Here is a 26,977-nt window from a genome sequence, read left to right on the forward strand (position 1 = left end):
CAAAAGGGTGGTTACACCTGTCTGTCTGCCTATGTCAGCTTGCTGACTGAAATTGGAGTGACCTTGGTCTTGGAGTGGAGACAATATAGGTGGAGCATACGTCCCATAGCTTTGCTCACTCAGATAAAATGATAAGATAAGATCTCTTTATTAGTCACATGTACATCGAAACACACAGTGAAATGCATCTTTTGCATAGAGTGTTCAGGGGGCAGCCTGTAAGTGTCACCAGGTTTCCGGCACCAACATAGCATGCCTACAACTTCCTAACCTGTACGTCTTTAGAATGTGGGAGGAAACCGGAACACCCAGAGGAAACTCACACAGACACGGGGAGAATGTACAAACTCCTTACAGACAGCAGCCAGAATTGAACCCGGGTCTCTGGAGCCGTAATAGCGTTATGCTAACCACTACACTACTGTGTCTGCCAGGCAGGAAGCTGTTTGAGGTGATGCACAACATAGTGGTGAGAAAGACTGAGAAAAGTGTTGGGGTAATAATGTGTCCTTGCTTGACACCGGTTTGCACTGAGATTACATCTGTTGGTTAAGATCATGGATTGTACACCATCATGAAGCAGATATCAGATGAAGATCATTTTCTGTGGGAGGCCAAACTTGAGAAGGATGCTCCACAGTCCCTCTTGATTGGAGACAAAGTACTTGTGAACGCAATGCTGCTCCCTGGATTTCCCTTGGTGTTAATGCACTGTGAAAACCATGACCCTTGTTTCTGCAGATGGACAGAATCCTGTCTGCAGTTCAGGGGAGCAGCTGTTCAGCCTTGGGAAGGAGACAGTTGAGGAGGCTTTTCCCCTCTGTAGTAATTGCAATTGGACATCTCCTTTCTTGAGGGTGGTCATGATGACAACATCTCTGAGGTCCCTGGCATGCCCCACTCTTTCCGGACATGAAAGATAAGGTTGTGAATTTGTGACTAAAGTTCCTCTCTGCCAAATTTTAGAACTTCAGCAGGGATACCATCTGCTCTCGAGACCTTGTTGTTTTTCACATACTCACTCAATCACTCTCTCTCACACACACACGCGCATGTTGTGATTGATTGTCATCTGGATCCAATCCAACAGTATCCTGGCATTCCGACAGCCACACTTCTGCACTGTGTCATCCCAACCACCCAGTGCCTTTGGCAAAACAATCACAAATGGAGGAACAATTCTCATTTGACTGGACATGCTGCATGTATGGTAATATGTGACATACTGCTTAACCTGGGATTCATGCCCCTCACAATATATTCCTGGTAAGTGGGATCTCTGGAACAAATTTAGAGACATCCTAGTTATGTTAATCAATGGAACTCCATTTCCAAGTTTCTTTCTCACTCATCCACCTTACAGGAAGGATGTAGAGGCTTTGGAAAGGGTGCAGGATGCTGCCTGGATTTGAGGGTATGAGCTACAAGGAGAGGTTGGACAGATCTGGGTTGTTTACTCTGGGGTGTTGGAGTCTGAGGGGAGACCTGATAGAAGGTTATAACATTATGAGAGGCATAGATAGAGTAGACAGTCAGAATCTTTATCCCAGGGTAGAAATGTCAAATACTAGAGGACATGCATTTAAGATGTGAGGGGAAAAGTCGAAAAGAGATGTGTGGGTAAGTTTTTTACACAGCGAGTGGTGGGTGCATGGAACCAGGGGTGGTAGTGGATGCAAATACAATGGAGGTGTTCAAGAGGTTGTTAGAGAAACACATGAATATGTATGGATGTAGGGATGATGGATCATGTACAGGAATTTAGTTTAATTTGGCATTGTGTTTGGTGTAGATGTCGTAGGCCGAAGGCACTATTCCTGTGCTGTACTGTTCTATGTCCTATGATCTTTGCCTTTTTCTTTCCTCTGATGGATCCAAGCCTTGTCCCATTTTGTGTACAACAGCTGTGTAGTTTTGATCAAATTATAGTGAATTCTGAGACACAACAGGCTGCAGATGTTGGAAATCTGGAGCAGCAAACAATCTGCTGGGGCAGCTCAACGGGTCATGCAGCATCTGTGGGGGAGGGGGGGGTGGGGGGAGGAATTATCGACGCTTCGTGTCAAAACCCTGCATCAGAACTGAGCGTGGAGAGGGGAGGTAGCCAGTATAGAGGAGGACAGTGAATTTTGAGACTGCTTGGGGCCATGTTGCAAATTGCCTCCACAGCTGTCTAGACCATTGTTGTAGAATTGTAAAGGTCTGTTTCATCAGTGCTCCATTGGGACGTGGCTCTCCCTGCAGCTCTCCTCAACCTCTGTGTCTGGGTTTCTGTCAGGAATCGTGTGGGCTTCCCTACTCTACGGGCAGCCAGCATCAGTGGGATTACAGACTGATGCAGAATCAAAACAGCATCATTGCTACCTGTAAACCAGGCACAGATCTGGTACTAGTATTGGTTTAATATTATCATGTGCACCATGATACGGTGAAAAACTTTTGTTTGCATGCCATCCAGGCAGATTATGCCATACATAATTATATTAAGGTGGTAAAAAGAAAACAGAATGCTGAATATAGTGTAGCAGCTGGAAAGAAAATGCAGTGCAGCTAAACAAATAAAGTGGAGACACAAGAGGCTGCAGATGCTGGAATCTGGAGTTCCTCCAGTAGATCGTTTGTTGTAAACAAATTAAGTGCAAAGCCACAATGAGGCAGATGGGGAGATCAAGAATTCATCTCTAGCATATGATAGGTCCATTCAAGAGATTGTTAACAGTGGGATAGAAGCTGTCCTTGAGTCTGCTGATACATGCTTTTCGGGTTTTGTATCTTTTGCCCGACAGGAAAGGGGAGAAGAGAAAACGACCAGGGTGGGACAGGTCCTTGGTTTTGTTGTCTGCCTTCTTGAGGCAGCGGGAAGTGCAGAAAAGAGGCAATGATGGGGAGGCTAGTTTGTGTGATTTAACTGGTTCCCTCTCTGTGGTTGCATTTGCAAGGAATGAAAGCCTTCTTTAGGTGTTCACACCCACGGTGCAGCCTACAAATACCTGTTCCACCTACCCAACTCCCCAGTAGAAATCCAGCATTTCAGGAAAAAATCCCACATCACTTCTCTCTGACCTGAAGAGCTGAAACAGACCTCCGTGTTGTCAGTTATCAAATGAATGAAACAAAAGATGTTAATTGCGAACATAATTCGATGTAACAATAATGAACCATGTGCCAGAAGTTATGATGTTTCCACCATACAAATCAATCAAAAATTATCACTGAAAAGTCTGGTACTGAGACTGATGAGTCTGTTCCAAACTGATTGCTAATCGCCTAGAAAGAATTAGATTGATTTTTAGCAGCTTGAAAATAGTAATTATGATGTGTGATATGTCTAATTAAAACCTTTAACTTTCAAAATCTCATCAGAGTGAACTAACCCAAGGTGCAAATAACCAAAGCTGTAGCATTTGCTACTGCTTCAGTCTAGTTCCTGTGGTTAACCTTTACGTTAGTTTTGCATATCACACCCCGTAGTGAGTTGTTTCCATAACCTCCCCCATCCCCACAACCATCTGTGCTGCTCCAGTCCTGGCCTCTTGCTCATCCATGAGTTCCTTCATAACCATTGATGGCTGGGGTTGCCAACTCTAGTTTGATGTGTTCTTGGAGCTATGATCACTTGGCATTTGCCCAGTATGTTCATTTACCTTGCTGAATATCCGAGCATCAGTCAACATTGAATAAAATATTTGGATTGTCCTTTATGGTGAAGCGAATAACATAATTTACACATAAAATTTAAAAAATTCAGAAGGTTAGGAATTAAGGACAGGTAATGCTTTGAAGAAAATAATGTCTCTACAGAAAATATTTCTGAAAGCTCCGGTAATGAGACTTATGATTCTGCTCCAAGCTGAACTTTAATTCAATCAGGTTCATAAGACATGAGCTCCCTTGCACAAAGCCATACATTTGAAATGACAGATGGAGTTTAATCTGGACAAGTCAGAGGTGTGGCATTTTGGCAGGTCTAATGCAAGAGGAGAGTGTACAGTAAATGACAGGACACTGAAGAGCATTGATGTACAGAGGGATCTTGGGGCGCAAGTCTATAGCTCCCTGAAACTGATTTTAAACACCTGATCATTGAAACGATATAAAAAAATTGAAACATAACTTTGAGAATAGCAACTGTTGTCAGAGGCATCCAGGATAATGGAGGGTGGGGCTTCAGGCTTCACCATCTGAGGCCTGGTCACCATTCATGGCCTACTCTTCCTTGCTGAAGGGCTGCAGGATGGAGGCCTCCAGTGTAATGGACACTGCAGGGCTACAAAAGAATAGAGGAGCTGCAGGAATTTTGTGAGGATTGGGTGCGAATCTGAGGCACGGTCTGGGTCAAGCATGGGCCATCCCATCATGCAAAACGTACAAGTGACCTGAAATTTTCTTCCCTCCCCATTATGGGTTTCTTTCTCCCATTCTTTCATGGTATTTTTGCCACCTCTCTCATTTTAATCAATGGTTCTGAGGTTGAGAGGGTTGAGACCTTCAAGTTCCTGGGAGTGAACATCACCAACAGCCTGTTCTGGTCAAATCACATAGATGCCATGGCCAAGAAAGCTCACCAGCACCTCAACTTCCTCAGGAGTCTAAAGGAATTTGGTTTGTCCCCTTTGACTCTCACCAATTTTTACTGATGCACCATAGAAAGCATCCTATCTGGATGTGTCACGGCTTGGTATGGCAACTGTTCTGCCCAAGACCGCAAGAAGCTGCAGAGAGTTGTGGACACAGCCCAGCACATCACAGACCAGCCTCCCTTGGACTCTGTCTTTACCTCTCGTTGTCTTGGTGAAGCAGCCAGCATAATCAAAGACTCCACCCACCCGGGACATTGTCTCTTCTCTCCTCTTCCATCAGGTAGAAGATACAGGAGCCTGAAGGCACGTACCACCAGACTTAAGGACAGCTTCTACCCCACTGTGATAAGACTATTGAATGGTTCCCTTATACAATGAGATGGACTATGACCTCACGATCTACCTTGTTGTGACCTTGCACCTTATTGCACTGCACTTCCTCTGCAGCTGTGACACTTTACTCTGTACTGTTATTGTTCTTACCTGTACTACATCAATGCACTCTGTATTAACTCAATGTAACTGCACTGTGTAATGAATTGACCTGTACAGTCGGTTTGTAAGACAAGTTTTTCACTGTACCTCAGTACAAGTGACAATAATAAACCAATACCAATACCAATCTTTGCCTCTCTCTCTCTCTCTCTCTCTCTCTCTCTTTCTCCTTCCCCAGTTTGAGTCCATCTCTCTCCCTCTCTCCCCAGTTTGAGTCCATCTCTCTCCCTCTCTCCCCAGTTTGTGTCTCTCTCTTTTCCATCCCCAATTTGCCACTACCTTTCTGCCTCTTCCTTTTTCCCCTTTTCAGTCCATTTCTCAATATTTTTCTCCCTCTCTCTTTCCCTCCTTTCATCCCCAGTTCAAGTCTCTTTCCTCTCTCTACTTCAGTTTCCAGTTTGAATCTCTCTCTCCATCTCCACAATTTGATTCTGTCTTGCTCTGTCTCTCTTTCTGTCTTTCTCCTTCCCATTTTGTCTCCCTCTTTTCCTCCCCAGGAAACAGGACTCATGGAGGTCCTAGGTGGTTATAACTGAGTTTGACATCACTGTGCACATGGTTAATTATGAAGCAGTGAAGCTTCAGCCCTGAATCGGAGGATCCACAGGACTGAACTGATACAGTTTGCCTCTCCATAACACCCAGGGTACAGCATCTGCACAAATCTTGCAAACTGTTTCTCACCCACTGCCATCACCAGCTCCCTGGAGACCACTTGACCACTTGACTGCTCAAAGTAGGAAGGTTGATAACTCGATTGAGATCGGTACCATCAGCTTTTTAGGCCCTAAACTCCTTCCCCACTCAACCTCTCTCTCCACCTTTAAGGCACTTTTGAAAACTCACCTCTTTGACCACATTTTTTATCACCATTTCCAAAAGCTTCTCATCAGAGTCTGCATAAAATGTTACCCAATAATAGTTATGTGATACTTCCCTGAGACAATTCACTATCTAAAGGCACTATTCTAGCACAAACTGTATTGCAAATTGGAGCCAATATTTGGAGGATGTGATGGTGATTGTAGGGAGGATGGAATCAGGACCATGAATCCAGTGATTTGTGTTGGGAGAATTGGGATAAGACCAGCACTTAAGTTCAGGAAGAGATCAGGGCAGAACTGTTTCCTTTTGGAGATTGGGATTTGGGGGCGATACAGACTGACAACCGATGAATGTGGAAAGTCAGGAGAAAAGATATGCCTTTATTGGTCAAGGCACTGAGTTCAAGAGTCAGGACGTTATGTTGTAGCTTCATCAAGCTCTGGTTAGGCCGCATCTGGAGTATTGCATTCAAATCCGGTTGCCCCATTATAGGAAGGATGCAGAGGCTTTGGAGAGGGTGCAAAATAGGTTTACCAGGATGCTGCCCAGAATAGAGAGCATGTGCAATGAGGAAAGGTTGGATAAACTTGGGTTGTTTTCTCTGGAGCGGCGGAGGCTGAGGGGAGACTTCATAGAAGTCTATAAGATTATGAGAGGAATAGATAGAATAGAGAGCTGGCATCTTTTTCCCAGGGTCGAAATGTCTAATGCCAGAGGGGTGTATTTAAGGTGAGAGGGGCTAAGTTCAAAGGAGTTTTTCTGGGGAAGTTTTTTACACAGAGTGGTGGGTGCCTGGAATACTCTGCCTGGGGTGGTGATGGAGGCAAATATGATAGAGGCACTTAAGAGGCTCTTAGATAGGCACATGAATATGCAGAGAATGGAGAGATATGGACATTTTGTAGGCAGAAGGGACTAGTTTAGCTAGGTGTTTAATTACTAGTTTAATTAGTTCAGCGCAAAGAGCCAAAGAGCTTGTTCCTGTGCTGTATTGTTCTATGTTCTATGAGACAGGTTAAATGCATGCTGGGGTGGCCCATGAATGAAGTTATTTACTTGCCCTGCATGTAAACATTGCGCTGGGGAGACCATGTAGTCCCAAAAGCATTTAATGATGGGATTTTCTAGAAAATGGCCCAAACTCCCCTGCAATTTCCATAAGGCAATTGAATCAGGGTCACAAGTGTGGTTGACAACAAGAAGTGCTCAGCTGAGCAGCTTGAGTGACATGGCATAATCTGGAAACGATCATGATTGTTTTTCACATTTTTGTAATTTTTAATTCGTAACACTGGGAAAGTAAACAGCATTGTCCAATTGAATTTTCAGGCACATGAGTCTACAAGTTGTCGATTAAACTTTTGAGCAGCGTGAGGTAAGAATTTTCACCTATGCCAAACACTGCCTCAGGTTAGTCAGCTTCAATGCTTTCTGAAATGATTCCAGCTTTAAATTACCCCTGAAAAGTGTCTGGGAAACTTGCTCCGCATTTAAAGTGTTACATAGAAGCAACTTGCTATTATTTTAAATGTAAGCTTATAGCAGGAGTTACAAACAGTAGTGGGCTCCATGAGTTTGTGTTGGCGATAGACATATATTCTGACATTTACCATTCACACTCTGCCAACTCCCTGCTGTTCAAACTCTGACATGCTTGTATTTTTATCATATTAAAACCCTTTGAAGTAACTCCCGAGAAGATAAAGACAACATGAGAGCTCAGTCCTGTGCTAAGTTAGTTGACTTCAGCCAAAAAAGCAGAAGCATCTCTACTGTTGGCCTCAGTGAGGCAGAGAAAATTAACCATTGTTCACCTCCCTTGTCCCCATCCCTCACTCCTTCAACTTTGCAAAGAAATACTAAAAGAGTTGACAAAGCAAAAGAATAAGAGGCAAAATTAGATAAAAATATGAATCTTGTGCCTACGTGAAATTTTCCAGAATAAAAACTATGAGCAGCATGTTTAATTCATGCCTTCGTGATGATCAAGGGAATTGGCTGGAATTTCTTCATGGAGGAAGATGAACCAATTGATCAGAAGAAGAGTTGAGCACTGAATATTGTGCAGTGTACAACTCCATTCAGAGTTTCTCAGGTAATGAAGCAGGTCATACCTGGGCTTTAGCTGCTAACCTTGACACCGTACAACTGCCAGATAGCAACTATTTCTCACAAGAGAATGCCGTGATATTCAATGGCATTGCAACAGCTGAATTCCCCCACAATTGACATGTTGGGGCACTGTGGACTTGAAACTCTACTTTGTGTTATGAATGATTCACTTCCAGAATCCCCAAAGCCCCTTCACCACCTACACCATGCACATTCATATGCTGTGGGTAACAAAGAACCAGAGTTATAGGTTTCTGCAAGGGATACTGAGCTGCATCAAATATTATTGCAGAAAATAAAAGCTCATGGTATAGGAGGTAACATTTTGGCATGGATAAAAGATTCACCGGTTAACAGGAAACAGGAGCATAAAGAGTTGGTTATTTTGGTTGGCAAAATGTAACAAGTGGTGTGTACAAGGATCGGTGCTGGGGCCTCAGGTTTTTACAACTTATGTAGATGACATAGATGTATGCACTGAAGGTGTGGTTGCTAAATTAGCTGACGATAGCAGAACAAGTAGGAAAGTATGCTATGAAGAGGACATAAGGAGACTATAAAGGAATATGGATAGTTTAAATGAGTGGACAGAGATCTTACAAATAGAGTGGAGTTTGTACGTTCTCCCCATGTCTGCGTGGGTTTCCTCCAGGTGTTCTTGTTTCCTCCCACATTCCAAAGACATATGGTTAGGAAGTTGTTGGCATGCTATGTTGGCGCCAGAAGCGTGGCGACACTTGTGGGCTGCCCCCAGAACACTCTATGCAAAAGATGCATTTCACTGTGTGTTTCAATGTACATGTGACTACTAAAGATATCGTATCATATAAACTGGGAAAATGTGAAATTGTTCATTTTGCCAGGAAAATTTAAGATGAACCATCTTTTCTGAATGGTGAGAGATTGGAGAGGTCTGACATGCATTACTCACAAAAGGATAATGTGCAGGTACTGCAAATAATTAGGAATGTTAACAGTATTTTATTGGTTATTGTTAGGAGAATTGAATACAGAAGTAGAGAGGTTATGCTTCAGTTATGCAGGACATTGATGAGACTATATCTGAGGTACTCTGTACAATGTTAGGCTTCTTACTTATGGAAGGATGTTGATGCCTGTGAGAAGTTCGGAGAAGGTTTACCAGACTAATACCTGGAATGAATAAGGTTCTCATGTGAAGAAAGGTTTGACAGACTATGCTTCTACTGGTAAGAGTTTAGGAGTTAGAAGGATCTTAACTAAAACATATAAGATCCTGAGGGGTCTTGACAGGGTGGATGTAGAGAGGATGTTTTCTTTTGTGGCATAATCTAGAACTAGGGGTCCCTATTTAACAAAATGGGATTGCACATTTAAGACAGGGAAAAGATTTTTTTTCTCTCTTAGAGTGTCACCAGTCTTTGGAACTTTGTTCCTCAAAGTGCAGTGAAAGCAGGATGCTTGAATATTTTTTAAGGCAAAGGTAGATAGGTACTTGAGGAATGAAAGGTTACAATGGGTAGACTAGAGTGAGGAGTTGAGGTTACGATCTTATTAAAAGGCAGAGCAGGTTTGAGGGGCCTGCCCCTAATATGTAAGTCTGTATGTATGTATTAAGCTTTGTATTTACAACTGTACAATCCAATGGATATAAGATTATTTACATGCATTATTTCCATTTTGAATCTCAACACATACCGTCACAATATTAAATGTTAATGTAAGGCCATAACCAATGGGAACACAGTTGGACAGGAGTGTCATGTAAACATTAGATATTTAGTAGTTTGAAAGAAAATATTTTACGTTCTTCACTCCATGTTCCCAGCTTCTGTGCTGCACCTTTTGTTTTAACATTAAGTTTGTACCTGATGCATAAAAACTCTTTACTAATATAAAAAGAAATTAGAAAATATGCAGACCTAGGAAAGAGGCCACTAATGAAAGGCTACTGAACACAGGAGCTCAATAATCCAACTATGCTCCATGAAAATTCTACCAAACCAAAGGGACAGGAGAGATGCAGTAATTATAGTAGTGTAGGTATGAATGGTAGAGCTTTTAGGTCAACATTTGGTGCTTGAAGTGCCTTTAAGACTATACTTTGTTGGAACCCAATTATGTGAGAAGAATTGGCCATGAGTTTATTCAAGATCCCTGATGTATAACTGTCAGCTTGAAAGATTTAACAAGGTAACACTATGAAGTTCCCAACATGCATTTTGCCTCTAGATGTTCTTATGATTGACAGTAAGACAGCACTCTCAGACAATGTTAAGCTTCACGCCATCAACTCCCGTCTGTCTGCATTGATCCCTTGTTTGCTTACAGGTAACATATAGGATCCTGAATATAATGCCACTAATTCAGTAATAATCTTGCTCAAACAATAGATACAGAATTATGACTTTAGCATCAACTTGAAATGACCAAATTAGAGTACAAATAAAAAAAAGTTCTTTATTTACTTTGTTCTTTTTTCCTGTTCTCAACCTCTCTTTTAACTTCAATTATAACTTTCTTGTAACTATTCAGAATATCCTGATTGCTTTGATTTTAGTGTTCAGATAATACTTTACCTGCCTATTTTTCTGCTTCTGATCATCAAGTGTGGAGGTGACAAGCCTAGCTGACAGACAATGAATCTAATCCCATGTGTGACTAATGGAGTCACAATGTCAGTCACTAATGGGGCTCAAAAGCTGCAGCCACAGTTGTGAAATGAACACATAAACTCAGTACTTTAATTTTGCTGTATAACTGGAAACTCTCTACTTTTACAATTTTGATGCAGTGTCTCCCTTTATAGGGGAATGAACATCCCCATTAAATTTTCTTCCATTTGTTGTCCATAGGTAATCCAGTGCAACCTATACATTTTTGTTTGATTTTTTTTAAGGAAACTCTGAACACAGGCAGTTTAATTATGTAAAAGTATGAGATGACAGCAAAAGTATTTGAGATTTATGGAGGCAGTGAATGTAGTGTCATCATGCCTTGCTGACATGTCAGTCAATTGTGATGCCTCTGCTACCTCTGAGTTGGAAGACGACATTCTTGGCTGACTGTGATGCATGAACAATGCAGAGGCTGTGGTGTAAAACTGAGCAGTGCTGCATTATTGAAGATGCTCAACTTTAGATGATTGTTGAATTAGTGCTCTGAAGAGTTTAGGGAGTTGTTCAAGGTCCCATAGCATTGGTACACAAACTGATCCAATCAACATTCTTTCATGAAAAACATAATCATTGCTAGTTTGTGCATGAGTTTACCATTTTCTGAATTAAAGTCAAAGTCAAGGTCATATGCTCAAGTACATGCAATGAAAAACTTACTTGCAGGGGCATCACAGGCAGATAGCATCGTATAAACAACATTCACAAGAAAAACATAAATTAAACATAAATTATGCAGTATTTTTACAAGAAAGAACACAATTAGAACAAAGAGAAGTCTATTTTAATGCAAAGTGATCAAAGTGGTCATAGGGTTGCTGAACTGTAGTGATTAGGGTTGTGCCGGTTTGTTCAAGAATTGAATGGTTGAAGGGAAGTTGTTGTTCTTGAACCAGGTGCTGTGGAACTTGAGACTTCTGTACCTCCTGCCCGATGGTAGCTGTGAGAAGATGGCATGGCACGAATGGTGGGGATTTTTAATGATGGATGTTGTCTTCTTCGTTTCGGCAGAGACTAGAAGGGCCAAATGGCCTGTTTTCTTTGCTGTAGTGTCCTATGGTTCTCTATGGTTCTTGAGGCTGGGAATTTATGGAAATAATTGTGTTATAAGCTAAAAAACTGATAAGAGCACAGGTCAGAGAACAGAATTAATAAATAATCCAGGAGCAAAAAGGTTACATATAAACATAGGAATTAGGAATAGGAATAGGCCACCTGACCACTCAGACCTGAATCACCGTTCAATAAGATCATGGTTGATCTGATTGTAATCTCAATTTCACATTCCTGTCTATTCTGGCTAATCTTTTATCTCTGAGTTTATCAATAATCTATCTACCTTTGCCTTAAAATATTTAAGGAGTCTGCTTCCACCACTCTGTGGGAAAGTTCCAAAGACTCACAACACGGTGAGAGAAAAAAATGTGCCTCATCTATGTCTTAAACAAATAACTACTTATTTGTAAACAGCGACCTTTAGGTTTGGTTCTAGAAACTATAATAGAAAGTAACATAAATATGCTTTGTAACAATAAAGCTAGAGATATGAAAATTATGGACATATATGTTTGTGATATGCAATGCCACTGAGGTCCTTAGTGGCATTATTCTGCTGCCTAGATCATCTGTTCCGCCAAGCAGCAAGCCAACTGCACTTGATATTCACAGGTGGCATCTGAGCCAAGTTTTGACCAGATGTCAATCTGCCGAACTGGGTATATACAGGAAGAGCAATAAGAATATTGATTCATTGGACCCAAAGGATATAGTAAAGTGCTAATGGAGAGCATCAGTAGAAACAAAACAAAAGGCTAAATCTTGTGATGAAGTGCCAGTATTTCTGTGCACAACCAGCAGTAGTTCTTTGCGTGAGTAGCACCATATTCACGACTCTCATGGAAGAGTTGATGTCTCAAAATTGCTGGATGCTTTTTGTCAGTTATTTCCTAATGATGCGTCAAACACATGTGGATTTTGCCCACTGAACCTGTGTAAGGAATAACAAATACATGCACTTCAGCGGAGAGAAATGCCTGCATGTGATGAAGATATTAAGTAATTTTTAAAAAATGTTTTTAATTATTTAAAGGTATTCTTAATAGTTTTAAAGTGTTTAAGTTGCTGGCTACTTTTAACATTAAAGTGGTATTTGTTCCATTTGTTTTTAATTGATTTTTTATTTTTTAAAAGTTTCTGCAAGTCAGACACATTTAAAAAAATATCAAATCTCATTACTGATTTGACAGTCGGCTGGCAGGGCTTTCCTCAGCTCTTTGGCAGCTGGGGCTCTTTCTGGGCTGCCCCCATCATATTTCAGTATCTACACATACAAGGCACAAGCTTTACTGCTTAGGATAAAGACAGCTTGTGAGTGCAGATTCACAATAACAGATCAATAAAATAGTAAGTTCATACAAGTCAGTGCTCCACGTGCACACAGTGGGTTCTGGCCCAATGTTATAAAATCAAACGATGTGAGAAATACATCATTACGATCTATGGACAGGGTGGGAATAGTTACCCAAAGTGAAGTGTGCACACCAAAAGAAGAGAAACAGATGACCATGAAACATAAATTTAGCTTTAAGATTGTGAGATAATGGCTATTACAGAGACCCTGTAGAGGTTTATAAGATATGAGGGGCATAGATAGATGGAAAGTCATTTTCACAGGTTAGGGGAATCTAAAAGTAGAGGGCATAGGTTTAAGTTCAGAAGGGAGAAATTTAAAGGAAATCTGAGGGGTGAATTTTTCACACAAACGGTGGTGACTATATGGAACGAGCTGCCAGAGGAGGTGGTAGAGGCAGGTACAATTACATTTAAAGGGCATTTGGACAGGTACTTGGATAGAACAGGAATAGCGGAATACAGGCCTAATGCAGGTAAATAGGATTCACGTAGGTAGGTATCACTGTCAGCATAGATGAGTTGGGCCAAAAGGCTTGTTTCTGTGCTCTATGACAAGTTGGGCATGACTGGGAACTGAATATCCCAGGGCATGCATGGGTTATATCATTTGCTCCTCTTTGTGTTCCTCCATTGATGAGTAGCCTACATTAAAATGCCCAGCAGACATTAACACATTTCTTCTCCAATTAATTTGGGGAGTAGGACTAACAGTAAGAAGTCAAGAGTGAACTAAATTCGGAAAGCTAGCTATAACTGAGAAAGAGAAAAGACTGTTAGTCGTTATCTACCAATCTTCTTCCAAATAGAATTTAATGAGCTGTTGTGTAACGACAGGAGATGAGGAAGGCACATAACAAAAACAATGTGACCATAATGAGCGTCCTTCATTTTCACAAAGTCTAGATAAAGGAAAACATCTGAAGGAGGTTAAACATTATTCTTCTGATATGAATATGGGACTTCGACATCTGTAGTGACTGCCTGAAGTTGGAAGAGCGACTCAAGGGGCCAATCAGAATAGGGGAGGGAGTTGGAAAATGATTATAAGCGGGCAGAGAATCCTCTTTGGGATTAATTATTTTCATCCAGGAGCTTTAGAGAGGCCCTTCCCTAAACTCTTGCCAGCTGTCAGAAGGAATTTTAGCTGCACTTTAAGTGCAAAGGAGCCTGATGGTTGCAGCGTCTACCTTTCATAGCCTTTCACTTATGGAATTCAACACCTTCTCAATCTTTAGCATCACTTTCAGTTTATTGAGTCGGTATGTATATTAGAGAAAAAAAGATTACATATAAAGCAAATTTAAGTCTGTAACTTAATCATCCAAAACAGATAAACTACTTACTATCAATCCTGTTTTTCATAATATGTCATCTGAACTCTCCCACTGAGATATTACTCACCACCAATCAGCCACTGCCATCATAACACATACATTTGTACAATCTTTACCATAACAGAACATACCATGCTGGGTTAATTGGGAAGGGATTTACAGGGGAGTGATGGATGCACTTTAAGAGAAATGCTTTAAGAAACTTTGGAAAATGAGAGAGGTTGTAAAGAACAGAATTTTAAGAGTGTTGGTCTACAATGGGGTGGGGGGAAGGTGATGACTGAAGGCTTTCTTTTTTCAACCTTTGCAGAGTAATAAAGGATTTTTTTTAAACCTCTGTGAGTAATAATGAAAGAAAGATTAGGGAAACATACAAGGGTGCATCCATAAATTGAGAGGATTTCAAAAAGAGGAAGTGACAAACTGATTGTAAGTTGTAAGATATGGAGCATGTCTATTGTTATCTGATATGGAAAAATGGGTTAATGTCTCGACTAAAGCTCAACCAGTCCTGCTAAATGGTTCCACCTGAATTGTTAACCTGTCGCTGATCTGTAAAGGATTGCCATCGTTATTGATAATGTTAATTATGATTAATGTGATCATAACTGAATTTTTCAAATGAATTATTAACAGAAATAGAGAACTTGACAAACAAGCTGATGTGAAATTTTTGCACACAGCTTGAAATGTCAGTTAGTATCAGACACTGCTTGATGCAAGTAAGCACCAAGCCAAAGTGAAAATATATAATTAATCAGCACCACGTGGAAAGGAGTGAAGGAGACTGGTGAAATGTACATTATAAACAATGAAATAATAAGCACAAGTGAACACAATGCTCCTCAAATTCAGCAATAAAAGCTGAAATTTGCCCATTGACATTCGTGGCTTTCCAGAGTTGTCCTGTGAAAACATTGTTTCCATTGTAAATTTTGCAGAATTCCAGTATGGGCAGTTATGAGATAGTTGACAACTACACTCTCCAAAGACATCGGAAGTGATTTTAATTCCCATAAAGAAATAGATTGGGTTAAATAAGGAGTTAATCATTTCAAATCCAAGCCCAATGCATTTTGAACACACTCACTTCTGGATCTAATGGAGATATGACGTAAGCAGAACTAGACTGCACCAAATTCCAGCATCTGCAGTCTCTTGTGTCCCCTCTCTAGACTCCTCAGAAGGCAGGCTTGTCAGGTATGTAGCCTTTAAGTTTTTTAACTCAGTTCTATTTTTAACTCATCTTACAAGAACTTTGACAAATATATAGTTTCTCTTTCTTTTTGTTCTAGGTTGTAAATGCAGGTTTTGCTTTCCCACCAATCCTACAGCGGTCCGTGGGATTCCGATTCCTGGTATTCCTTAAATTGCTGGAACCATCCTTCCCTGTAACCGATAAGTGGCATCTACCACTGACCCCCAGGGATCATAAATGTTGGTTCCAGCTGCAGACTTGTGTTATCAGATCCCTCCCTGGAAGAAACTTATCCTCAAATTGGTAACTTTAAACATACAGTATGACAGTATGTTGTACCCTGCTTGTGGAATTTGCTTCCATCGATTTCATTGACAAATTGAGTTTGGCTGAGTATTGTTGGGAGTATATTTGCAAAACCTGGAGCATCCAAGAGGAATGCAATTTGAGCAATAGATGTTGAATTCTTGCAAGGGCAGACAATTCTGAGAAATACATTAACATTTAACTTAAATTTCTCATGGAATATAGTTATAACTAACATATAACCAGAATACAAGCATACCTGATTTATAATACTTAACATTTAATTACAATGCTATTGCATTTTCCCACAGTGTATTTCTTTCTTTCGTCTAAATGTTGGGATGGTTGGGGGCAGAGGTCTGGAAGGTTTTCAGTGGGTCTGATGCCTTAGCCTGGACTTTAAGTTTGAGCAAGTTTCCATGATCTCCAACTCCAAGGATGTGCAACCTTGTAGATATATTTTCCACCGTAATCTCAAACCAAATATTTCAAGTTCTATGTAATATGTTTAGTAAAATGTTCTATGTAACATAGAACATTACAGCACAGTACAGGCCCTTCAGCCCATGATGTTGTGCCGACATTTTATTCTGCTCTAAGATCTATCTAACCCTTCCCTCCCACATAGCCCTCTATCATTTCTTTATTATTCACGTGGCTATCTAAGAGTCTCTTACATGTCCCTAATGTATCTGCCCTCGCAACATCTGCCTGCAGTGCGTTCCATGCATGCACCACTCTCTGTGTAAAAAACTTACCTCTGACATCCCCCTTATACCTTCCTCCAATCGCCTTAAAATGTTGCCCCCTTGTGTTAGCCATACTTCAGCCTGCTTCTTCCAGCCATATGTTCCTATCAGTGGTTTGACTATGTGCAGGTTAGTTTTCTTTTCTCTGAGTTTACTAAATATTGCTCACATGAAGAGTTAATATAATACACAAGAGAAAATTTATAAAAATTATTTTGTTAAAAGTGACCAACCTGAGAAATGAGACCAGATGAAAGTGAAAATAAAAAAAATAAAAGATGCTGGAAATCTGAAATAAAAACAGAAAATACTGGAAATAGTAAGTGAGGCCACATCTGTGGGAAGGAAAACACAGCAAGTGCTTCAGGTTGAAGACCCTTTGTTAGAACTACCTCAGTTGGGTTGAGGTGACTGAGGTTGGGGGAGAGGGAGGAGAATCATTTTTGCCAGATAGAGGAAGCTAATGACCCCCATAGAAAGAAAATTAAAGGCTTGTGTCTACATAGCCACTTTCACATCAAAACATTTGAAATTGCTTTACCATCAATAAGTGTTTTACCATCAAAGTAGTACTTTTTTAAAAGCAATTACTGTTGTAAGTTAGGAACCAATTTGTTCACGGCAAGATCCCACAAATAGCAATGTGAAATTGACTAAATACTGCTTTTCAGTAATGTAGAATGATAATAAATATTGGCAACAGCACCTTTAACTTGTGCTGCAGGATCTTTTCTGTCTATCTGAGAAAACAGATGGGGCCAGAGATTAGCCTCGCATTTGAAAATCAAGCTGTCGAACAGTATCAACTCGATCTTCAAAACCCTCCAATCTTCAAAACCCTCAAATTTCTTACTTCCACACTGCCTTTTCCTGTATCCTCCTGATAGAACAGCACACTCTCAGTACTGTAATGGTGCTGGCCTAGATTTTTGTCCGCAAGTCTGCAATAGAACTGTTAAATGATGTATTAATATTTGCAGACTTAATGTAGGCCACATTGATGTGTTAAACTCTTCAGAAGTTTGCTGACTTACTCTGTATTTATAGCAACAGCCACTCTTGCCTTGAGGGATGAGATCACATTACCTATTTTTCAGCTTCTCAGTGTTGGCCAGTGCAGAGAAGAAACTTTATTATTTCTCTTTTCTTGAAAAAATATATTCGGGGCATTAAATGAGAGCAGATAGTTGATGAAGTTATCTAGATCTTTTAATCATTATTTCCTTGCTAACTACTCAGAAAAACTAAGAAAAAGGAGCAGGAGAAAGCCACCTCTGCTTTCAACTGGTCTAACCATTCATCATGAGCTAGCTCTTATGCCTCAGTTCCATTTTCATAGAACATAGAACAGTACAGCATGGACAGGCCATTCAGCCCAAGATGTTGTTCCAGTCTTGATGGCATATTTATACCAAATGTCCTTCTCTAGTGTATCATCCATATCCCTCCATTCCCTTTGTATTCATGTGTCTATCTTAAAGCCTCTTAAACTCCACCAAACTGCCTGCTTCCACTATTACCCCCTGGTAACCCATTCCAGGCACCTACCACTCTCTGTATCCACGTTACTCAATTTCACTATTTAAAATATATTCTGTTTTTCTGTTCTGTGCACCAATTTGGTAACTTCACACTTTTCCACATAGTGTCATATTGTTGCCCACTCACTGAGCTTGTCTAAATCCCCTTGAAGCCTCTTTACATCCTCCACTCTACTCACAATACTATCCAACCTATCATCAACAAACCTGGAAATATGACATTTGGTTCATTCAGCCAAATTAAAATTAAAATTTTTTTTACAATTTTACTTACAGCGTGGTAACAGGCCCTTCTGGCCCAACGAGTCCGCGCCGCCCATTTTAAACCCAATTATCCTACCTGTACATTTTTGCAATGTGGGAGGAAACTGGAGCACCTGGAGGAAACCCACGCAGACATGGGAGAACATACAAACTCCTTACAGACAGCAACGGGAATCGAACCCCGATCGCTGGCGCTGTAATAGCGTCAATTGACATTGATCGTGAATATCTGTGGTCCAAGCATTGATCCCTGCAATACCTGACTAGTCACAGCCTGCCAACATAAGAAAGATCTATTTATTTTTCTTTTTCATTTCTGTCCAATAATCAATTGTTAATCCACAATAGAACATTACCTTTAGCTCTGTGTGTTCTAACCACAGGGCGTCCTTATCAAATGCCTTCTAGATAGCCAAAGATAACATCCACTGGTTCTCCCTTGTCCATTTTATTCAAGACAACCTCCAAGAATTGCAGTAGGTCAGTCAAACATGATTTTCCTTTCAAAAACCCATGAAAACTCTGCTCAATCCTATTAGTCACTTCCAGTGTTCTGTTATCAAATCCTTCACTATAAACTCTGGCACCTTCCGCACCACTGACATTTGGATAACAGGTTGATCATTTCTTGTTTGCGCTCTCCATCCCTTCATAAATGGTGAGCACCAATTGTACTGTTCGATCCACATAAAATGTGGTATTGACTCCAATACAGTTTGATCGGGATACACCTGTCTTCCGCAATGAATAACAATGAAAAGTTGTTCAGTGTCAGCCAGTCCATTTGCTTTATTCTCCTTGATTTGCATTTATTCTCATGAGCCTCCTTTTGTGCCTCAAAAATCTGATTGTTGCAGATGCAGCAAAGAAGTTTCTTTCACACCTTCTGTGCTTCCAACTGTCGTGGCATTTCATTTTGCATTTGTGTATATTCGTAGCTTGTTCCATCTCTTTATTGCTAAATTATTAGTAGTGTGAACATGAGCAAATTCATCAAATCACCATTTTCCAATAAGTGGTCCCATTACCTAGAACTACCACTGGGGGTATTCAGAGCAAAAATGAATCAGCTGCCTGCGATGAATCTCTCCACATTTTCCTTTCCATGAAAGTCAATGTGTTGCTTTGCAGTCCAAGTATTTGGCAAGCAGCCCCGTAGTCATTCAATCCAAACTGCCAGATGTGATGCTATTGTGTCATTTCTGTGATTGTGGTTTGCCAGCTGTCAGCTTCGATATTGAAAGATCTTAAGGCAGTCTTATGTGTGTCTTTGCATTACTCTATATACTCACTTTGTGACTTATGACAGAGAATTTTGCAATCAGGCACATATCAGGCAAATTCTCTGCAGAATTTTGCAATCAGGCATATACACCATAACTGGATCTTTTCAAACCTGCTCCCAATTTCAGTTTTATTGCTTCATTTGAAATGTGGCACAATGGCACTGATTGAGCAGCACAGTGGGAAGCTAGTAGAGCTGCTGCCTCACAGCTCCAGTGACCTTGGATCGATCCCGACCTTGGGTGCTGTCTGTGTGGAGTTTGCACTTTCTCCCTGTGACTGCATGAGTTTCCTCTGGGTGCTTCAGCTTCCTCCCACATCCCAAAAAATATGGGTCGTTAGGTTAATTGGCCACTGTAAATTGCCCCTAATGTGTAGGTGAGTGGTAGAACCTGGCAGGAATGGCAGGACCTGATAGGAATGTGGGGGGAATAAAAGTGGATTAGTGTAGGATTAGTGTAAATGGGTGCTTGATGGTTGCCACAGATATACTGGGGACCATCAAGCACCAATGACTATATCAGTAACAGACAGCTTGTCCTTCTCTTGATGCCGATAATGTGGCACATGGAAATAGTCTCTTGGTGTGAGGACATCAGCAAATCCTTCATGCTGAAGAAAACAGCCTGCTGAAGGCCACACTTGCCATTGAGCCATCACACATTTACCAATCTCTTGCTGGCACATATCTTCTTCTGCCTCGAATCCTACAACATTGCTGCCACCCATTTAGGATGTGGTTTAACACACCCACCAGCAATTCAAATCATGCCACTTTTTGGCTCTTGGAGGATTGCAGAGCGACACCTCCGGTACTCAACCTACATCTCATCCATGTGAAATGATGACTCACGAGGGTGAATTCTTTTCAGGTGGAATTTTTGCCACAATACGCAACAGCCTTGGGTAGCAGCAAAGCACTTTAAGTGCCAACCGCAAAGTTCAAGCAAAATGTAAAAAAAACGATGAAGTGCAGGTGTGGAACTGACAAATTATTGTGCCAGTTCTGACGAAGCTGTGTCACTGACAATCAGCTTGCTTTGGTTGTGGCATGTATCTCTCATGCATAGACAAGGGAAGATGCTTAACTGTGGTCAGCTTTACCTTGACACTATTCCTCATGCCTGATAGTTTCTTCAGCACCTGTTCCCATACCCCAGGTGACCTCCTGCCATTGCTGTCCAGAATGGATCTCTTACAGGCTAAAATTTAGGTTTAGGAAAGGTTAGGTTTAGGAAAGGTTAGGAAAAGGTTAGAGGGATATGAGCCAAACGTGGGTAAATGGGACTAGCTTAGCTGGGCATCTTGGTCTGGATGGATGAGTTGGGCTGAAGGATCTGTTTCTATGCCATATGACTCTATGACTCTATAAATGTGGATACAATGTTCCATATAATGTCTGTGCTGCCATTGGTGAAGAGAAGGGTTGTGCCCACATTCCCTCCCTGAGCTTCCATGACCACCCTTTAGTGCAGCCAGGCTATGCCAAGGCCAAGCTGACAATAAGCTGGAGAGCCAGGTTTATGAAAGCAATTCCAGAGCTGAAAACATTGAAGACTGAGGTTACAGGTCAAAGGGTGTGCTTAGCTGACTGCAGGGCAGGAGAAGGTTACTAAGATAAGTCAAAGCCATGAGGTTAAGGATGACCACCTTAAAGCTGCTTGGGGGACAGAGAAGCAATGCAGATGAGTGAGGGCAGAGTGAAGGATGAGCGGTTCTTAATGGAGCAAAGGATATGGTCAATAAGACCTTTGATGTTTGAAGTTTGTGGAAGATGAAGGTGAGCCCTTGAGTGGCCTCTGTAGAGTTCAAATGTGTCATTGTGGGAGTGGGCATCAGGTGGAGTGAGCTGGGGCAGAGAAAGCAGTACTACAGTGCTGAAATTAGGAGGCCTCTGTGATGAAGAGTAAAGTGCTCTGCTCCTGGGTCCAGAGATTGGGAGTAGCCTGGTTCAAGGTACGGTGGTGTTCAGAGATGGGATGGAAGGGCCCAGAGAATGTGGCAGGGTCAGTATGGATGGCTTTGATCTTACCAGTGTTTAATGGGAGGAAAGAATGCCTCAACTATTCTGGACATTGAGCAGGCACAGGCCATGGATTATTGAGGGAGGTGACAGAGAGGTTGTGTTTGTGGAACCTGACCTCAGGTTCTGGGATAATGAAATCAGAAAATGAGCTGGAGCAAGACATAAGATCAGAGATTCAACTAGTGTCTAGTTGAAAGGCTAGCAATGACAATTATTTTGGACAAAATGGCCTGCTCCGGTGATCTGCATATTATGGGTCTCCTTTTAGAGTTCCTTTCAGCTCTTGTTTAAGCCAATACACTTCAAGGTACAACTCACCATTTCACGATTACATTCATCCAGTCCATGACTCCATTTCCATATGTATTTCATTACCTTTTCCAAGTGGTCTATTACAGTCCCCTGTTGTTGTCTTTGTGATCTTAAGTTTCACTCCAACTGCCGACAGCCTCCCTGTGAGAATATAAATTGACAGTCAGGTCACTCCTGGCCAGAGGCTCCACTTACCATCCGTGTTAAATTTATTCTCTTTCTTCTGAACTTTTTGAATCCTGCTGAGGAACCCAGCCCTATTGTTAGAATCACTAAGGCTCCAGATGGACTGATTATGCCAATCTTTACTTTCTACAAATTGGTTTCAAACCCCAGTATTTTATGTCACGTATTTCTATTTCTGTAATGACATTTTAGTCTGTTCAATTTATGTGGAGCTCTGTAACTAAATTCAAACAAGAGGAAATCAGAGCACAGCGGCAGATCTGAGAGGTGTTCGGCTACAACCCTTGCCGCTGTGATCAAGCTTCTAGCATGCGCAATGGCATTCGGAAGACACAAAAACCTCGAATTGACCTGGAGGGGAGATGTTGAAATAACTTTGACCTTGGCTTTAGAACCTTTTGCCTTTGGGAGTCTGAGGTATGCCACTGCAACATTCCTGCTCCCCTGAGTTCCATCTTCATTACTTTTTTAAAAACTTAACCTGTCAGCTCTGTTTTAAAGAAACGTATCCTCACAACATCCAAGCAGTTAGCAGTCAATCCACTACATTGCAAACCTCAAAACATTCTTTTAAGATCTCCTATTTGTCTGTGGCTAGACCTGGTTCCTAGAGCCAACTGCCTCAAGATAAATGAAACACATGGGTGGATTTCAATGGGTGTTGGACGATTTATTTTTATTGGCAAAGTGCTAATGACAGTTTCAAGCATGAGCTCTGTATGTTGACCGTTTTGCTTTTACCATCAGAGCAGGTCTAGCACTTTCAGCTCATGATGATTGTGCCCTTCATTCCCCATGTACCAAAAGCAAGAGGCTGCTTAACTCCTGAAAACCAGGTTCTCTACAGCCCAATTTGTAGATGTGAGAGTACTTTCCTTTGTGGACTGATGACTAACCTTTGGAATGGTAGGTGATTTACTTTACTCAGTGGCCATTAATATCGCAATAGAATAATAAAGCACATCATGCATATTATACACTCAGCTTAAACACCTTGCAAGTAAGAGAATGCTAAACAGCATTTTACAATATGCTGGGACACTGCTAGAAATGATTACAAATGCAAATATTGTAGGAGTCAATCACTAAAACTATGATTAACAGAATAATATACTCTTATGTAAATCTGAATCATCGAACACAGAATTCTGCCAACTTCCAGATTTTTTTCTATTTTCTACTGCTATGGGTTGAAGAGATAACATTTTAATTGGATTCAGCTAGTGGAACTACTGCAACAGCAGCTTGCATTTATATAGTGCCTTTGACACAGTAACAAAAAAGTGTCAAGTCACTCCTCAGAAACATTGTCAGGGAAAACTGACACTGAGCCACAAACACAAATAGTAGGACAGGCAACCAAACATTTAATCTAAGAGTTGGGTTTTAGAGGTGAAAATAGAGGTGGATAATTGGAGAGAGTTAGTGAGAGAATTCTGAAGCTTAGGGCTTGCTGACTAACTACTAACCTCCTACCAATTTGTTACTTCAATTTACTTTTAACTATTTTATTCGCTAATCGACATGGAGATGTTTTCAGTCAAGGACTGATTTTCTCTCTGCTGAGATATAATTTGTTTGTCCCTATCACTTTACCTTCTACAGTTAGAATGCAAGCCATGGCCTAAGTTATTTAGCAGTGCTAAATGCACTTTATAGTGGTGACAGCATGTTCTAATCTGTTTCCAAAATATATCCTACAGATGGCAATGAAGTAAATTTTAGAGACAGTGAACTATGAACGGATGCAATTACAATAGTATGTTTAGCACCAGTGAACAGATTTGAATTCTGAGGCAAGTGTATTATGGTGTCAACTAGTGAGGCCAGAAAAAAAATGTTTTTTTTTCCATCTTTAAGTCTTATCACCTCCTATGTTCCAATCACATGAAATATAGGAAATGCTAAAATCAGTTGGAGAGGTACGTAAATATTTAACTAATCTCCACTGGAGAAAGATATAGGAAAATGGAGTCATAGAGACACAAAAGAAAATGAGATTAATTATTAGGAAACATATCACCATCTGTCAAAAAAACTAAAAAAATTCCTGATCCATACTTAAGATATCCAGAACTGGAATGAATACTTGGAAGTAACCTTTTACTTGCCAAATGCTTTCTCCTGATTTAAGTTAACTTTTACTAGCCAGAATAAGATTGGATTTCAGGGAGAGGATTTCATTTAATTCTGACCAAGGAAATAAAATACGCTTTCAGAGTGAGTGAGTGAGTGGTGGAAATGCAACACCCCATCAAAGGAATCACTGAGCAAACCTGTTGATTTTGCACTTTATTTATTTGTTCATGGATTGCGAACATACTTGTAAGAATGGAAGTCATTGTCCCTTGAACTTAATGGCTATCTGGGCCATTACAGGGGGCCCTCGAGAGTCAACCACAGTGGTGGGTCTGGAATCACATATCACCCAGACCTGATAAAGGCAGCAGATTTCTATCATAGAAAGACTTTTTTATCATGAGAACTTCGTAGTTTCATGGTCTCCGTTACTGAGACTAGATTCTATTCCAGATTTATTTATTTGCTTGAAGTCCCCAGCTCCTGAGGTGGGATTTAAACTTATATCTCTGGATCAATAGTTTAGACCTCAGGAGGCTCATCCAGTAACTACCAAATTCCATGAGAGAAACCATCCTAAGCAAAATATACTTCAGAAACAGGGCTATGGAGCAACAGTGTTCTTCTTTAACCTTTCCAGTGACAAGACATTGGTATATTTTCATTGAAGGCTTAACAACATAGATAGAAAAGTAGGCAGTGACTCCTGCCTGCTCCACCATTCAATAAGATCGTGACTGATTTGTTACCTTGTCACTACTTTCCTGAACTAACTTCAAATCCTTTGATTCCCTTCTATGATATCTAAAATTCTATTGACCTATCAAAGTTACGATGAAATGCAAGTGCCAGGTTGCTTTGCATTCTTGCTCAGCAGACCTAAGATCACAATAAGAAATAAGAAATAGGATTAAGTGTAGGTTATTCTGCTTCTTGAGCAAGTTCTGCCATGCAGAAAGATCATGGCTGATCTTGCACCTTGACACTACTTTCCTGCCCTATCCCATATCCCTTGATTCCTCTAATATCCAAAGTCTGTTGATCTTAAACACAGTGATGCTGGAGGAACTCAGCAGGCCAAACAACATCCGTGGAGAAAAGCAGGCAGTCAACTTTTCAGGTCAGGACCCTTCTGCTGAGTTCCTCTAGCAGCATAGTGTTTTTCATCTAGATTCCAGCATCTGCAGTCCTTTTTCTCTTTCTCATCTATTGATCGTAGTTTTGAATGCAATCAATAACTGAGTCTCTGCATACCTCTGGGATAGAGAATCCTAAAGACTCAACACCCACTGAGAGAAGAAATGTCTCCTAATTTCAGTCCTACTTTATGTTGAGAATGTGACCTCCTGGTTCCAGACTTCTTAACCAGGGGAAACGTCCTCCCAGTATTTACCCTGTTGAGCCCTGTAAAATTTATGTACGTTTCATAAAGTCATAGGCACAGTCGTGTAGCGGTTGGTGTAATGCTATTACAGCACCAGCGTCCCGGGTTCAATTCCAGCCACTGTCAATAATGAGTTTGTATGTTCTCCCCATGTCTGCGTGGATTTCCTCCAGGTGCTCCGGTTTCTTCCCACGTTCCAAGGATGTACGGGTTAGGAAGTTGTGGGCATGCTATGTTGGCACAGGAAGCGCAGCGACACTTGCGGGCTGCCCCCAGAACACTCTACGCATAAGATGCATTTCACTGTGTGTTTCGATGTACATGTGACTAATAAAGATCTCTCTCTCTCTCTCTTATCTCATCTTCTCATCCTCTCATCTTATCATCATAGAGTTGTGCAGCAAAGAAAATGGCCTCTTTCGCCCACCATTCATGCTGACCATTTTGTCCATCTGCACTGATCTCATTTGTGCACATTATGACTGCATCATTCTATGCCTTGCCAATTTAAGTGTCTAAATGTCTCTTAAACATAGTAGTTTTATCTAATTTCATCACCTCCTGCAGCAGTGAATTCCAGATAACAATCACTGTCCGTGTAAAAAAACTTAGCCTTCAGATCCCATTTAAAACTCCTTACCCTCACCTTAAACCTATGCCCCCTTGGTTTTGATATCCCGACCAATGAGGTCTCCTCTCATTCTTCCAAGCAGCCAAGTCCACCCAATGTCTCCTCATGTGACAGGCTTGCAATCCCAGGAAACTCTCTGGTGAATCTGTATTGCACTGCACTTCCCCTAAGGCAAATAAACCTTTTTTGGTAAAAAGACCAAAATTATTCACAATTCTCCAGGTGTGTACTCACGAAGGCCCAATACAATTGTAGCAAGCTTTGTCCCTTAAGCTTGTGCAAGTATGATTTTCCAGCCTTAACCTGGCCATTTGATGCACTGGGGATTGGGCACATTGAGGCTATTTGGGAGCTCGTACCCTTGTATATTGATCAGCACATTGGCATGAAAACCCTCTATGAACTATTTCAACCAACTTGTTACATTACACAAAATAAATGAATGAAGCTGTTGGTTGATATTGCAGTGTAACACCCTCTTTGTACTGGAGCTATGTTGTCGTCTTGTAAAAATACAGCTGGATTGCTGCAGTTGTCCAAGTCTCTATCATGGGAAGAGGAATAGATTCAAGGACAGAGGAATAGATTCAAGGATGAGCTCAAAA

The 26,977-nt window shown here is 40.9% G+C and overlaps 1 protein-coding gene across 4 annotated transcripts in view; it reads left to right on the plus strand.

Annotated features, from left to right (window-relative positions):
• Positions 1-26,977, plus strand: part of LOC127568408 (regulator of G-protein signaling 7) — a 365,436-nt gene that overhangs the window by 216,956 nt on the left and 121,503 nt on the right. The window contains exon 2 of one of the 4 annotated variants that reach the window (XM_052012102.1): positions 7,230-7,275. The exons of the other annotated variants lie outside the window; for them this stretch is intronic. The gene's annotated coding sequence lies outside the window, so the exon portion shown is untranslated. The remainder of the gene's footprint in view (positions 1-7,229; positions 7,276-26,977) is intronic. 4 annotated transcript variants of the gene reach the window in all.

The sequence above is a fragment of the Pristis pectinata genome, chromosome 3, assembly GCF_009764475.1.
Source record: "Pristis pectinata isolate sPriPec2 chromosome 3, sPriPec2.1.pri, whole genome shotgun sequence".
NCBI classification, from domain to species: Eukaryota; Metazoa; Chordata; class Chondrichthyes; order Rhinopristiformes; family Pristidae; genus Pristis; species Pristis pectinata.